This window comes from Castor canadensis, chromosome 6 (genome assembly GCF_047511655.1).
Source record: "Castor canadensis chromosome 6, mCasCan1.hap1v2, whole genome shotgun sequence".
NCBI classification, from domain to species: Eukaryota; Metazoa; Chordata; class Mammalia; order Rodentia; family Castoridae; genus Castor; species Castor canadensis.
This window is the reverse complement of record NC_133391.1, coordinates 113,766,027-113,781,070: the sequence shown is the minus strand read 5'-3', so window position 1 is coordinate 113,781,070 and position 15,044 is coordinate 113,766,027. Positions and strand designations below refer to the sequence as shown.

Here is a 15,044-nt window from a genome sequence, read left to right as displayed (position 1 = left end):
GTTTCCTTGGTAACGCAGCACAACCTGTAATCATCTTCTTTATCATATGCTTTCCATATACTTATGCACAATTTCGTATACTTACTATACACTTTTGTATTATATAATCGTGTTTTCTCCACTAGAATGTAAGTCTTACAGACCAAGTCCTTTCACTGCTGTATTCCTAGTGCTTGGTATACAGGGGATACTCAATCAATGCTGGTTTTTTCTTTCTTTCTTTCTTCTTTCTTGCAGTAGTGAGATGTGAACTCAGGGCTTTCACCTTGAGCCACTCCCCCAGCCCTATTTTTGTGAAAGGGATCTTCAAGATAGAGTCTCACGAACTATTTGCCTGGGCTGGCTTTGAACCATGATCCTCCTGATCTCTGCTTCCTGAGTAGCTAGGATTACAGGTGTGAGCCACTGGGCCTGGCTAATCAATGCTGTTTTTTGAATAAAATAACTAAGCAACTGTTACCAGGAATACTTGATCTGTGTTTGTGGTCAGCTAGCATTTTACCACAGACATTTAAGCTGTAATTCCAAGAACTCATTCAAGAAGCTGCAGTCAGTCATTTGTTCACCTAACTGAAGGCACCCAGTGTGATGGAAAGGAACCATCATTGACTTCCAGTGATCTGTTCACCTACGTAACTCAGGAAAGGGGAATGAAGGTTGTACTGGATGAGTTTGTCAGGTCCAGGTCTTCCAATCTACATATAAAGTGCTTGGTTTCTTAAAGAGAAAATCTCACACACTTTAACCTAATTTTCATAGTGCAGTTTGGAGGAAGAACTGTCTCTAGGGCAATTTAATTAAAAATACATCAAGCAAAAAAAATACTCTTGATCCTGCTTTGGAAAGACGCTGAGTTCACTAATTGTTCAATCTTGAGAGATTCCAGAGGCTCCAGTGCATGTTAGCCACAGAATGACTTCACTAGACTCCGGTCATCTCAGACTTGGGATTCTATTGCCTGTTTTATTTATTCATTTTTAAAAATCTACTTTAATCTCTGTCTTATGAGCATGATGCTGGCTTGTGTAGGGAATTCTGGCACAAGACAGTGGTCAGTAGGAAACGAACTAAAAGCTGTATGGGAAGATGGAGGGGAATTTTAGAAACACAGAATAGAAAAGAAATTTGAAAATTGAGTTTTTCAAGGGCAAAACGATTTTCAGACTTCCCCTAAAACAACAAAGAACAATGCAAAATTTATTCAGTTTTACACTAATATATTTTTACTGTGTAAGAATATATCCAAACTAATTAAAAATTACAGATGGAGATTACAAATGTAGAGCTCTCTCATATCAGTTTATTTCAGAAGAAAAGATACAAAGATTCTCAAATGGTGATTGTAATATTGGCAGTTTTGGTCTTGTATTGTAATATAGAAAAAAGAGTTTGAAAGCTCTGGTATTGGAATAAAAGCTGAATTCCTCACCCTGGAAGTGAGATTGGCATTTTAACCTCAGTGATGTAATAATGCCACATGATTTAGTCAACTCAGTACTCATTTTTTTTTTAACTGAGATTTTAGTAATGGTAGATTGGCCAATCTAAACCAGTCCACTTGCTGAGGAAAACTGTAATAAAGGGACAAAAATAAAAATGCTTGGGCATGTTAGAGCTATCAAGAGATAAAAAATCCCAGGCTTATGGTGGAGGCTCAGGGAGGTGAGCCTCTTCCCTGGGGACTTTTGCCAACTCTAAAGGCAGGACTGGGAGACTGAAAGGCAAACAGGCACTTTTCACAGCCTTATGGGGACAGGGACCCAACCTGGTGCCTACCACAGGAACATCAGGGGAACCCCACTGCTGCAGATTGGAGCTCCAATTTATACTGTAGAAATCAGGGTGAACTGAGTTAGAAAAGTCTTAAGGGCTGAGGTTCAACTTCAGAGAAACTTCTCTCTGAAATTGGGTTGATTTCTTTTTTTAATCTTACTTTGTTTTTTTGGGCAGCACTTAGGTTAAATTCAGGGCCTCATACTTGGCAGGCAGGCGCTCCTACCACTTGAGCCACTCTGCCAGCCCTGAAATTGGGTCAAATTAATTTAGATTGGTGGTGTTTCTCTCTGGAGGAAAATATCACACTAGATCTAAAATTAATTCCACAAACGATGTTACAAATACAACATTAGGCACACAATAAAAAATAACCAGGTATATGATGAGAAAAGACAATATGAAAAAACAAAAACAGAAATGATTGACCATAGCAGCAGACCAATAGGAATTTCCAATACAGGAATTATCAGTGAAAGACTTTAACTACTTACGGTGTTCAAGGACATACATAAAAAACCTCATTATTTTTGGTAAGAAATGGAAACTACAAGAAGAACCACATGAAAATTTTAGAGCCGAAAAGACAACTGAAATTAAGAACTCAGTAGATGAATTTAACAACAGTTTTGATGTAGATGAAGAGAGAAATTTTTGAAATGTCAGATAGGTCAGAGGAAATCAGAATGAACTATGAAGAGGTGAGTTGACAGACAATATACGAGCAAAGATAACTAAAAGGGGATTCAATGAGACGATGTCACAAACTTGAAAGAGACAGAATGAAGCAAAAGTAATATTTAAAAAAAATGGTGAGAATTTTCCAAAGCTCATGAAAGATATTAAGCTGTATATTTTTTAAAAAAAACTCTACCAACCCCAAACAGATTTTTAAAAAGGTAACTGGAGAGAAAACACCTAGTTAGATAATACTAAAACTTCTAAAACTAAAGACAGAAACATTTGAAAAAGCTCCTGAGTATAACACAAACAACATTCAAAGGAGCAACAATGAGACAGACAACTGACTTTAATGCAGCAATGTAAAATAAAAGACAATGGGATATTATCTTTAAAACACTAAAAACAATAACTGCCAATGTATTAAGAATGAATACATCCTTAGACAAACAAAAACTGGTAGAATTTGTCATCAGCAGACTTAAATTGCAGTATATTATTCTCACTGAAGGCATGAAAGCTTGGATGCAGGAAGGAATCAAGAAAAAAAAATGTTACTCTAGCCTACTATTTGCATATTAAACAATGATACTCTATAATTAAAATGTACAACCACAATATCCTCTATGGGATGGGTGGGGAAATAAATAGAATTAAGGCACTCTGAAAGCCTTGTTCAGGAAGAGTATAAAAAATTAAATCTGACTTGTTAAGAGTGCATTCTCTATATGTATAAAGAGCATACACCTGCCACGCTAGGGAAGGGGAAAGGAAGAAATATTAATAACGCTTAAAACTCCAAATAAAAACAAAGAAAGGAGGGGAAAAAAGAATGTAGACCAAATCAGAGTAATGAAAAATACTTAAGATTGTAAACTGAAATGTAGCAGTCATTGCATATAGTTCAATGAGGCAATTATAATCAAAGATCTTCAAACTGGTATAAAAAACTTGTATGATGTTTATAAGGATTCTATCTATGAATACAGAAATGTTGAAATTAAAAATATGGATGAGGAAATATATTACAAATGCCAGGCTCAAGGCAATTCATTAAAAAAAAAGATTCATACGTTTTAGCAGCAATGAATACAACCAGCTTCTATCTCTGTTTTAGGGGGAAAAACAGCACACAAGCAACCTTCAGTTTATATGTTGGGTATGTTGTAAAAAGTAATAAGTACACAGTTAGGGATTTATAACATTTTTCCTTGATTGCAGTGCCACTAATCTTTATATTTTATGTGTCACATTAGACAACAGTTTTTCTGGAAATCTCCTGTCCATCTACACATCAGCTCTGAGAACTACCCTATGTCCCTGACTATACTTAATGTGGCCCTATGATGTCCTTTTTATATCTCTGTCCCCTTTCTACTAGGGAAGAGCTAAATTTGACTCCTAAAACCTCCCATGCCCACCCCCCAAAAACCCATATTCCTCCCCTTTCCTTCACTCCTCATCTTTCCAGATAGTTACTTGCATTTTGGTTAGATGAATATTCACTAGTTATATTATTTTGGCTATGAAAATATTTTTCACAAAATGTGAGTGGGATAGATGCTGCTTTCAATGTGGACCACTCCTTCTCTCTTATATACTCAGCTTATTTACTTCCTTATACCTTTGCTATACCTCCTCACTCCAGCTGTCAGTGACATCAGCCAACAATTGTAACTAAAATGTTTACAGTCCAGACTTTGAGGGGTAAAGCTTCCCCAGCTAATGTGAATCAAGATGGAAGAGATGTGTTTGCATATTGCAAGATGGGAAGAGCAAATGAAGGAATGTGAGAGGAAGCAATGCTAGAAGTAGATGCTTTTGAAAGGATGAGAAGCACCATTTTAACCACAGGTGAGATTAGACTAAGAGTTAAGCATTCTTAGTGACTTCATTGCAAAAGAAAAATCCAAATTCAAAACTATCTTTATTTTCCTTTTTGTAATACCTAAAAAAGAAAAAAGGAAAGAGAGAGTGAGCCAGCAGAGAGTTTCCTGGGGTACAAAACTGCTGCTCAGTGACTGTTCCCCAGGATACAAGTGTTAGGAATGTGAGTAGTCTTTTCTGCAGTGACCCTAGAAGACACTCCCTTTTCCCTAAGTGCTGGGGTGGTGTATAAAGAAAAGAAAGGACAAGAGTCCGCTCTCAGAGGCAAGGCAGGCGCTGTGGCAGAAAGCAACCATCTTCATTAACAACCTTGAAACAGAATGAACAAGATTCAACATCCTGAGACCCCAACTGGAAGCCAAAATGCATTTTCCCACAGAAGCAGTGCAAACTGCAGAACCATGAGTAATTGTCCCATGGGAAATATGCCACAGTGTCAGGATGGGAGAAAAGAACAATGTTATCATCTATAAAAAACAAGAGTTAGGGTTTTTGTTTTCTCCTGTTGCAATGTATAGATTTCTACGGGAGAACTGAAAACTTAACCACATTCATTTTTTTCATTCATTCAACAGGGATTTATGGAATGCTGTGAGTGCCAGGTGCTGAGTTAAAACTGGAAAGTTCTCTCAAAATGAATTTATAATGTTACAAGGGACAGAGATATTTCTACATCACCACCTAAAAGGTCCTGGTTCACTCAGTTGCTTTGATCCACTCTCTTTGAACCATTTTTGTAGCAGGGCCCCAAAATACTGCTTGGGAATTGAAGGAGAGTTCACAGTCCTGCAGGCTGGAAAATGATTTTTAGAATCTGCTCAGAGAATGTCTTCGGAAGGTAATTAGCCAAGTTCAGCTCTAGATCAAACTTTAATGATCACGCTGATTTAAACCACTTTCTCTTCCCGATCTGTTTACCACCATCTCTCCTGCAATTAATCAGGGCCTGGATGGATTCCGAGGCTCCAGGCCAGGGTGAAAACCACTCAGGGGTTTGCAAGTGTCTCAACAGACAGCAGGGACATCACTGAGCCCTTCTTACTAACTCATGTTCACTCTGGGCCCCTTCTACAACCTGAAGAAAGGCTACGCTACTGTTATTATTATTCCTCTGGTTCCCATGGATACCACCCATCGGGGCTTTAAAGTTTCCAATACAGGCGTCCTCTCTTTGCATACTTCCCTTGGAAATTTATGGTGGGGTCCATCTAGCTCTGGGTTTTCAGATGGCCTGGCATTCTCTTGATTACCTTGCCCCAAATTTGGCAGCAATTCCTTTAGTCATTGGAAGGTGGCTTTGGGTTGGGCCAAACACCCTGGGTTGCCCCTAGAAACCAGATTTGGTGGACTTGAGATTGGAATGTTGTCAGGAATGAGTCAATTAAGTGAGTTCCCTGTAAGCTGACTGGACAAGTGAAGTGAGGGGGAAATTGAAGGAAAATTTTCTAGGGCAGTCAGACTAGGAAGAAAGAAATAAAAGCAAACTGGGTTCAACTTTCTGGGTCTTTTAGTGAAAGAAAGCCCAAATGATCAGGGGAGTTGCCTCTGCTCTACATTGAATGTGTGGACACAGTCAGGCAAATCCCCCTGTATGTCAAACCAGACATCTGTACCTTGCATACATTTTTATAGGAAGTGCTTCTTGGTTCCTCCATTTTTCTTCATCTTCCAAGCAGGGAGAGAATCATTCTTACTTTTTTTCTTCCAAGCAACGCTCACACTTGGTCACAGCTGGAAACTAACAAATAGGATGGAAGACATCATGCCCTATTCATAGCTAATAGTTGAACCTGTGAATTAATTACTCATGGAGATGCTCAGAGGTCATTAAGAAGCCAAGGTTTGTGGACCAGCCAAATGCAGGTGGGCTGTCCTTGGCTGTGGTCCAATTCCTTACACACATTTGTGCAATCCAGAGGGTGGGGTAAGGGGAAGGAAAGGGGCAGTGGGGAACTCTGTTACCTTGACAGTACATCTGCCGAGGTCGTGAAAAAGCCACACTCTGGCTGCTCTGCCATCTCAGCCTCATGGGTGGTCTCATACTCACACGGCACCAGCTCCACAACACAGCCCACCCCTGGCTTATGGCCTCTGCCAGGCTATTTATTAGGAGCTCTGCCTTCTTGGAGACTAAATTGCTAAGACTTCATAATTAAAGACTTCATTAGTTTCTTGTTGCAATTAGTTTCTTGGAATCATGGCTAATTGGACTCTAGCCTACGTTATTTATGGCATCAGATGGCTTACCATCAATCAACCCCTTACACCAGGTGCCCATCTCATCCCCTCCCACCAGCCTGCTACTAGGAAAGGAGGGAGTCAGTGCCACAGTTAGCCTGAAGAAAACTCCCAGAGTCTCCACACTGGCCTGCATGAATTCATAGTGTGGTCACAATTAGACTGAGAAATAAAACAAATCTAATGCCATCTGTCATCTTTTAATTGTCTTCTATTCTTAGCTCATCCCATAAGAGAATATTTCAGCAGATGAAGCTGGACTGTCTCCGTGGTATGCCACTCTAGGGAATATTCTAGAAGCTCTTTAGGGTAGAGGAATGGAAGCTGTTAGGGAAAAGGGGCTGAGAATGTGCTTACAGCTGCCAAGGGAAGCTGGCAGATTGTGATCATATCAGCACATTTTTCCTAGAAAGGGTCATTTTGTGGCCTCTTTTGAGAATAAGCATTCTTTTCTAATTCCTGTTACATGAGAGAATAACACCGAAACTGCTAACATTTGAATATCACCTTGTTTCAGGGAGTATTCTAGGAACTTGACATGTGTTTTCTCATTTACTCCTTACACAGTAGATCTACACAAAAATTTCTTCTCCTCTTCTAAAAAGTGTGGATGGAACACACCTGTCCAATCTGGGACTACATTTCCCAGTCTTATCTGAAGCCAGGTGAGGTAATGTGACTTACACTGCCACCAGTGGAAAGTGAGGAAGAGTGGGACATTCTCAAGCTAGAGTCCTTAGGAAGGAGGTTGTCTCCTTCACGTTCTTTCCCCTTCCTTGTTGGCCAAGTTGGTGAAAAATGAAGTGGTCTTCACCACCCATCAGCCAGAGCACCTGTCCTAGGTGGTTTCATGACAGAGAAATAAACTGCTTGCTCCTTAGGTCAGCCCATTTCAGGGATCTTTATTAGAAAGCTTCCAACAAACGCTCAAGGTGAATTTTCGAACCCCATTTTATTCAGGTTAACACTGCAGCTCAGAAAAACTAGATAATTTGTTTAAAGTCATAGTTAATAATTATCAGCACTGGAATTCAACTCTAAGTTTCCTGAACGATCTATGGTGATAGAGGTCAGCACAGCAGATCTCACAGCGGTAGGGAACAGATTGACTGGCGGGTGAACATGGGAGACTCCTTTTTTCTTAGGAGAGATATGCTCAAATTACAAATTATCTTTAAAATTTAAACATTTTTATCATTATACAAATCACTTTCACACAATCAATTCATTTACAAATACCCCGAGGGATGTGTATTATTATTCCAGTTGTACAGATTAAGAGATTGAGGTGTGAACAGTTTAAAAGAACTGGCTCTAGCCCTTGAAGCCAGATTTTTCACTCTAAATATTTTTTTTTCTTTTATTTTTCACATGTGCATACAAGGCTTGGGTCATTTCTCCCCCCTGCCCCCACCCCCTCCCTTACCACCCACTCCACCCCCTCCCTCTCCCCCCACCCCCTCGATACCCGGCAGAAATTATCTTGCTCTTATCTCTAATTTTGTTGTAGAGAGAGTATAAGCAATAATAGGAAGGAACAAGGGTTTTTGCTGGTTGAGATAAGGATAGCTATACAGGGAGTTGACTCACATTGATTTCCTGTGCGTGTGTGTTACCTTCTAGGTTAACTCTAAATCTTGTACCCATTCCATTATACTGATGCTCAATGAATCATCTTGGGTATAAATTCCAAAAACCCCAAACCATACTAGTTTAAGGAAATGAGGCAAACAAAACGCATACAAACACACAGCCTACGATACATTCATTCACATCACTGGGGAGGACAAAGTAGAAATGGTCCAGTATTACACCAGACATCAGATTTCTTGGCAAAGACTACTTTGCCAGTAGTCTTTCTCCATGTAGCTGAAGGAAAATGGCACTAAAGATGTTCCAACTTATAACTTCCAAGTTTAGCAACCCCACAGGAAAGACTGAGTTCTTGTCTACCACTGTTTTATGTATAGTTGCTAAGACAGGACTTGGATTGGGCCAGCTTGGGTCTGTTCCCTTCCCTGTGGACCACTGTTGAAGCCAGAGAGATGGGGCAAGACACTGTAACTGGTAGTACTTCTAGAACTGCCTGGAATGCATAACAGGAAGGAATGATCACACACAGAAAGTAGCAGAAGACGGATGGTGATGTCAGAGTCAGGAAGGCATGCAGGACACACAACACAACATGGTACATACCCTTCATTATGGAAAGAAGTCATCATAGAACTGGCAGCAGCATCCCTTAGTTTTGAAAATACCCTCTGTATATTTGTTACGTAGATAATTACCCATTGCACAGACATCCTCTTGTGCAGTGTCATCCAAAAAGTTGCACTCCATGATTTGCCTGTTCATTCAAAATCCTCTCTAGAACTTTTGGCAGCTCCCTTTTAATTGTAGCCTCCAGGGGAATCTGACCAGCAGTACACAGTCCTGTCCCATAGAGAGCTAAGTCCCTGATTTAAGAAATGAAGTGAAATACTTGTACACAAACATGGGTGTCTGGGTGCTCTCTCTGAGTCGGAGTGACCCATACCCTGAGTTTTCTATCTCCAGTGTTTCTTTCTGGGGACCAAAATTCATTTTCATGGCTATCTCTTAAGAAGGGAAGATTCTTAAGATTCTTACACAAAGTCAGATTCACTGTTCTGTAAAGAACGGTGTAAAGGAGGCCTGGCTGTGCTCTTGGCCAAGTTGATTGCACTTGGTTACCCCATGGGCCCAACCACTGCACCACAGATGTGAGCTTCACAGTCTACTAGAGGAACAAGGCAAATGGAAAAGCTGTCCAGCCTGGAAGAGACTGTCCCTTATTCTGGCATATGACCTCTCTAGCAACTTGTGACCCATTGCTAAGAATTGTTGTTCCATATGTAGTATTAAATAGTGGCCTTTACACTTTTAAGTGAAACAAAAAAATGAAACCCACAATGAAACATACATTTTACATTTACCTGGTACATACATGTACACAATATAATCTAAAGTATTTCTTGAAAAAAAAAAAAACCAAACAACTATTTTCCTCACCCTTGTGCTGCACTCAAAATGTTCTGCTCAATTTTATTTTGTTTTTAAAAAATTTCTGGGTGTTTCCAGCAATTCATGGCAGGGCTTGACCTGCAGTTTGGAGAATATATAGCCCCACCATGCTCCTTACTGTCCCCAGAGCATCATCAATTTCAATGTGGGCACCCTCTCATCAAATGCTTCAAAAGTCTGTGTCTCAGAAGTCCAGTCTACTGCATCCATTCCAGGAGCGGGAACTGTGTAGGAGGGTGGGAGGATCCATGAGCCTCAATTCCTTCCCTTCTCCCACTCCTTCCTGTGGAGCCTCAGAGTCAGAAGGGACACCTCACCTCCATCGACCAGCACAGAGGCCAGTGGCTCTGCTCCACACCTCTAGCAGCCAGGCATCCACCATCTACAGATTTAGCTGAATTTAAAAAATATTCTCCAATGTTTTAACAGAAGTGTCCTTGTGCCACTTGCATCATCCATCATGGCCCTGTCCTCTGGAGCCAGGTGGGTTGACACTTTCTTCCATTCTATATTTTAAACCCCTTGAAGACAATACCCATAATTGTTCTGAATTCCCCTCACCAAACCCTTCCATTTTTGAGGGTGAAGTTTCAAGGTCATTCTAATTTTTGTCTACTATTTCTAGACACAATAGGATTTGTCAACATCCTTCTAAAAGCATGACTCCCAGAAAAAGCAACTGAGGGCTGAGAGGTTGGTGAGAGTCTATGAATGTGTGTGTGTGTGTGTGTGTGTGTGTGTATTTACTTTTTGGTAGTACTGGGGTTTTCAACTCAGGGCCTTGGACTTGCTCGGCAGTGCTGTACAACTTGGGAGCCACACTCCCAATCAGTTCAGTTATTTTTTGACTAGGGTCTCACATTTATGCCCAGGTCTGAACCATGATCCTCCTATTTATGTTTTCTGAGTAGCTGGGATGACAGGCCTGTACCACCACCATGCCTAGCTTTTATTGGTTAAGAATGAGTGTCTCTACTGTTTGCCTGGGCTGGCCTTGAATTGTGATCCTCCTAAAATCTGCCTCCAGAGTAATTTGGATTACAGGTATGAGTTACCATGACCAGTTAAATATTTTTTTGCAATCTTTTTTTTTTTAAAACTGGGATCAATACTCCAAGGACTTGTAAATGCTAAGCAAATGCTATACCACTTAACTACTTCCTTACCCCTAAATCTTTATTTTAAGGACTCCTTAATTTAAGATTGTGTAAGGGACAGAAGCCTTGATTCCAAGATTAGAGAGCCTTGTCCTAGCAATATGACATTGAGCCAGCCCAATTTCTTCATTGTTAAAAAGAGAATGTTGTATAAATTAAAATTACACTAAGATAATATTTGACCCCAGTCAGATTGGCCATCATCAAGAAAACAAACAACAACAAATGCTGGCGAGGATGTGGAGGGGGGCAAGGAACCCTGATACACTTATGATAGTGTCCAAAAACTGATGAATGGATAAAGGAAATATGACATATATGACATGTATATGATATATACATGTATATATACATCATGAATTATTTACTCAGCCATAAAGAAAAATGAAATTATGGAGGTCATATGTTGAGTGACATAAGCCAAGATCAAAAAGCCAAATATCGCGTGTTCTCACTCATTTGTGGAACCCAGACCTAAAATGATGATGATGCTAATAATAACAATGGCACATGAATGTCAAAGGGGGTGACCTGGGGGGTGGAGATCAACAGAAGCAGGGAGAGGGAAAGGAAAGAATGCTGAAATGCTCTATGTGTGTATATATTTGAAGACGGCATAATGAAACCCATCAAACGCAGTTTGAAAAAGGCAGGAGGAAGGAGGGAATGGGACTAGAGTGGAGAGGTGAACTTGTTCAAAGTACACTGTACACAGTGAACCGCCCTTGTATTATTAATGTATGCTAATTCAAAATATAATAAAACTATTGCAAAATTTTAAAAAGCAGACAAGCTAAACATTTTAAAGAGAGAAGTTTGCCTTGTTTGACGTGAATGGAGTTTGGGATGGTGAAACGGGTAGCAGTGGTTGACAACACTGTGAATGAACTTGATGCCACCAAGTTAAAAAGATAAAAATGGTTAAAATGTGATGCACACTGGTAATCCCAGCACTTGGGAGGCTGATGCAGGAGGATCAAGAATTTGAGGCCAGCCTGGGCTATGCAGCAAGACCCTATCTCAAAGAGAACCCCTCAAAATTGGTAAAATGATAAATTTTGTTATACATAATTACCACAATTTAAAAAAAAGAGAAACGGTTGTGTTAACTGTCTTTAAGATTCCTTCCCATTATTCTAAGTCCTTGACCTTTGGACTCCACATTGCTTTGGTTTTGATGGCCCCAAGGGCCAGGCCCAGCACTGGACCTCCATGGAAAGTGGTAGGAGAAGCCAACGGAACCTCCATCCTGTAGGAGGGAGGCTGCAGGGTCTGCCTGATGCACAGCCTCCTTACCCCCATCATCCTGGAATCGTGTGGCCTAATGAAGTCAACACCTCCACAGTGAAACCAGAACAGCGATCCTGGTCAGGGTCCCTGCAGGGCATTTAGAATAATGCATGTTTTCTTGGCTATTCTGGCCTGCAATTATCAGAAGGCAGACTCTGAAGAATGCCAACAGGCCAGGCTTTGAGCAATTCCCTACTCTCTAGCTCTGGTTTCTAAAATTCTTTTTTATTAATTTTAATTTTTCGTTGAATTTTTTGGGGGAGGGCTGTATGTGGGTTTGAACTCAGGACCTTATACTCGCTAGGCAGGTGGTCTACCACTTGAGCCACTCCACCAGGCCTGCTTTTTTGTGTTTGGTATTTTCAAGATAGGGTCATATGAATTATTTGCCTGGGCTGGCTTTGAACTGCTGTCAGCCCGACCTCTGCCTCCTGAGTAGCTCGGATTGCAGGCGTGATCCACTGGCACCTGACTCTTTTAATTTTTAATCTACACATACCATTTGTACATACTTGTGGGGTAGAGCATGATGATTTGATACATATATACTGTGTTAATCAAGTTTTCTTTGTTGTGGCAAAATACCTGAGCAACTTGAAGAGAAAAGATTTGCCAGGTCCTGGTGGCTCACACCTGTAAACCTAGCTACATGAGAGGCTGCGATCACAGTTCCAGACCAGTCTGGGCAAAAGTTTGCAACACCCTATCTCCAAAATAACCAGAGCAAAATGGACTGGAAATGTGAATCGAGCAGTAGAGCATCTGCTTTGCAAGCATGAAGCCCTGAGGTCAAACCCCATACTCCCCGCCTCCCAAAATTGAAGGAAAGATTTATTTTGGCTCACTGTTCCAGAAGTGCCAGTCCACGGTTAACTGGCTCTGGTGCTTTTAGGCCTGTGCTGGGGCAGAAACATCTTGGAGGAAAACCACTTACCTCCTGTCTCCTGACAACCAGGAAGCGGAAAGAGAGTGGAAGAAAGGTACAGGGACAAGATACACCTTTTGGTCACCTACTTCCTCCACTAGGCCTCAACTCCTTATATTCCAGAAGTTTGAACGCACCAATGGGTCAATCCATTCGTGAAATGAGCATGCTTGTGAGCCTATCACCTCTCAATAGTGTTACCAGCTGGGGATCAATCACTTAATACATGAGCTGTTGGGAGTAGCAACATATCCAAACCGTAACACATATGCTGTACAATGACAGACAGAGTCAAGGTAACTAGCATTTCCATCACTTCTTTCTGCTGGGAACCTTGAACACCTTAAAAAGTTTTTTTCTTCCTACTCTTTATTCCAGGGCAGAGAGCTGTTGGGGTGGGGGTGGGGAAACCATCTAATTGAGATTTCATTCCATTTTTTTAGATTTGAGAAGCAGCCTCCCCCCTTCCTTCTGAAAGATGGAGGAAAAGAGAAATAAACAATGGCAACCCCCAACAAGCTGAGTCCAAGGACAGATGGCCTTTGGTGGCTGCAAAGGACTGTTGTGTAACCTAGGCAGCTTTTGTTACCTGGGCCTGGGATTCCAGGTTCCTCTGGAGAAATAGCTCTCAGGGCTGATTGCTCCACTCCCCAGGAACATTGCAAAAGGCTCCACATCTCAAGTGAGAGGTATTTAGGGACTTAGAAGTAAAATGGCAGATAATAGAATATTATCCTCCCAAAGTTTTTCCTTTTGACAAACTATGGGAGAGGTGAAAGCTATGACAAGAATCCATTTAGGAGTGTGTTGTTTGTATTTCATACATTCAGTAAAGGACCAGAAGCAGCTCCATCGGCACAGACGAGTTAAAACTCATTGGGGCATCTCCTAACTTTTGGTGAAGCAGTGGCATCTGAGAAGACTCTGGCACATTCCATGGCAGACAGAAACCCAAAGGAAGTTGTAGAGCCTGAGAACTAAAGTCACCTTGGTTTGGATGGTGAGGCAGGATGGTTCTGTGGTACTGGTGAAGAGCACACACCACTCCATAAACCCAACAGAGCCTGTAGTGAACAGGGTTTGTCAGTGAGGTAGATCACACTCTGATCTGATGGGCAGCCAGTCAGTGACGCAGACACCCCTGCCCTGATGCAATGGAGGTGGAGTTAGAACTGATGAGGTCCAGCAGCAGACATGAGGTGTTCACTGAAACGGAAGGCTGCTATTGTCATTCTAGAATTCTGTTCCTATAGATAAGAAATAGTCTTAATGAGGAAGCTACCACTTGGTCCTGCCACATCCTTAAAATTACAGGGGAGAAACTTCTCCCCTCCCCCATTCCCTTATTTACATAGAACAACTGGGGTATGTGCATAGTGTACCACATTTTAAAAAAGCCTAAATGGCCTGTTGTATGTCTTGATGAACATCAAATGGAAACACTGGTTCTGTGCAAATGCTTTTTTTCCACACTGGCACGTGCTCACTTGGCTCTTCCTAGTCAAGCAAGTTATTTTCCTCTTACTTTTTAACAAAACATAAAAAAAAAAATACTTGCAGACCTTGTTCAATTGGAGAATTTCAATGTTTTCCATTTATTATTGTAAAAGCAAGAACAATTTTATAATGTTTGTACAGAGTGGTACATGTAGGGCAAGCTATCTTTTTTTGTGGGGTTTGAACTCAGGGCCTATGCCTTGAGCCACTCCACCAGCCCTTTTTTATGATGGGTTTTTTTGAGATAGGGTTTCACAAAACTGTTTGCCCTGGCTGGCTTCGAACCACGATCCACCTGATCTCTGCTTCCTGAGTAGCTAGGATTACAGGTGTGAGCCCCCGGCACCTGGTGCAATCTGTCTTTAAATAGGGATAAATTACTTTTAAAAAATGATTACTAGATAGTGTTCCCTTTAAGTCAAATTCCCTTTGAATAAACTTGTTTAAACCAGGAAAAAAAGGTGAGATGAAGCAGGAATAAAACTCCCAGGTGGCAGTGTGTGGATGTCCATTAACACACTGAAGAACAAAATACTAAACCATTTGAGGGAAGG

The 15,044-nt window shown here is 41.0% G+C and overlaps 1 protein-coding gene across 1 annotated transcript in view; it reads right to left on the bottom strand.

Annotated features, from left to right (window-relative positions):
• Arsb (arylsulfatase B) overlaps positions 1 to 15,044 on the bottom strand; it is a 294,147-nt gene that overhangs the window by 82,644 nt on the left and 196,459 nt on the right. The gene's annotated exons all lie outside the window — the stretch shown is intronic.